The 1,812-nt window shown below is 39.5% G+C and overlaps 1 pseudogene; it reads right to left on the bottom strand.

Moving 5' to 3' along the window:
- Nucleotides 1-416: 416 nt before the first annotated feature.
- Nucleotides 417-854, bottom strand: LOC138816012 (large ribosomal subunit protein uL24-like; annotated as a pseudogene).
- Nucleotides 855-1,812: the final 958 nt, after the last annotated feature.

Genomic DNA, 1,812 nt, shown 5'->3' with positions numbered 1-1,812 from the left:
AGGATCCAATTTCAAATTCACATGGTTGGTGTTCAGCTTTTTGGGGAGTTATTAGACTGAGAACCATAGTTCCTAGCTAGCTGTTGGCTAGAGGCTATCCTTGTTGTTTTCAGCATGACATTTTGTTTCCTCAGAATGATTAAGGGAGAGAGCATGTAATTGGGACTGAAGTTGATGTAATAACAACTGTAACATCTCATGGTCTGCTAATGGCTAGAGGTAGGTTAATCTAGAGGACTGGGTTATTCAAGGCTGTAAATTAATACCAGGGGAAGGAGCACAGGGAGCTTAAAGAGCACATATGGTACCTTCTATTTCCTACCAAATGACAACTAGATCTACAGCTTGAGAACTTAAGTAGCAAAATAGTATTTTTTTCATTTAAAAGTTTTTTGAATGTTGTATATAACATTACTTCATTCATACATCTTCTCAACTGTTTTCTCCTTATCTTTGCCTGTTTCCTTTCCTACTTGGTGGGATTTGGCTTTCCATTCCAGGATCTTTTTGTGGTCTTTGTCCAGTTTCAGCCTGGTGATAACTACTTTTGTGGGGTGAATGCCCATGTGGACAGTGGTGCCATTGGCCTTTCCCCACTGTACCCATTCAGTGTAGATGGCATACTTCTTCCTATAAACCTGGACCACTTTGCCAGTCGGTTGACCTTTCTAGTGTCCTCATACAACCTGCACCTCATCATCCTTTAGGATCGGCATTAGATCACATATTGTACTTCTGACTCAGCTCTTTGGAAAGAGGGGAAGACAAATTTCCTGTGAATGTGGAAAGGTGCATTGAAATGCCTTTACTCGGTTCTTGTTTCAGTCAGAAGTGACAAAGGGATTGAACTTCATTTTGGCCATTCCTGCTTCAGCAATGGCTGAAGGGGAGTAAAATAGGATATAGGATAAGGTAGATAATGCAAGCTTTAAAGGATGCTCAGGTTTATCTGTAAAAGAGATAATCTGATACCTGCCATAGGACTAAAATGAGGTGCTGAGGCTTTAAACTTACCTGTGAAACACTTTAGTCGCATAGGGAACCCCATAAAATTTTAGACATTTGTCCTTAGCTGGAAGATACACTTAAAGGCTAGATACCTGGCACCTCCAGCACCTCACCACAGGTAATTGGGTTTCTGAAATTGGTAAAAGAGCAAAAATTGACACAAGGTGACCTTGTGTCACTCTTGAGGAACTGAGGTCACCTTGAGGAATTGAGGTCAAAAGTAGCATGCTTGATTCACATCCCCACACAAACCCTGATACTTGGTTTCAAAATATTACCAATTCATTAACAACTAATGTATCTTTAAACTTTGTGACAGACTTGGGCAATTATATATCCTTTCTGGGAGTTTTATTGTTTGTAGATACAGAAGGCCTGGATTCAGTGCTTTTCATCATAACTACACCTTTCACTATCTTCAAATTCATTGTCCAAGGTTCTCTTCAATATCATAGTCTCAAAAATATCTCTATCTATCTATCTATCTATCTATCTATCTATCTATCTATCTATCTATCTATCTATCATCTATCTAATGTGCCATTCCTGGGGCTTGAATTTATGGTATAGGCACTGTCCCTGAGCTTTTTTGCTCAAGGCTAGAGCTTTACCACTTGAGAAACAGCTCCACTTTCAGATTTTTTTGCAGATTAACTGATATGAGTCTCTTGGACTTTTCTGCCCACTGCAATCCTTTGCCTTCTGAGTATCTAGCATTATACGTATGAGCCAGCAGTGCTCAGCTGAAATGTATTTTAAAAAATTACTGTTATTAGGGCTGAATGTGGCTTAGTGGTAGAGTGC

This window comes from Dipodomys merriami, unplaced genomic scaffold, assembly GCF_024711535.1.
Source record: "Dipodomys merriami isolate MVZ:Mamm:240054 unplaced genomic scaffold, mDipMer1.0.p SCAF_11, whole genome shotgun sequence".
In the NCBI taxonomy this organism is placed as follows: domain Eukaryota; kingdom Metazoa; phylum Chordata; class Mammalia; order Rodentia; family Heteromyidae; genus Dipodomys; species Dipodomys merriami.
Note: the sequence above shows the minus strand (reverse complement) of the source record. Positions and strands in the feature narration are given on the sequence as shown.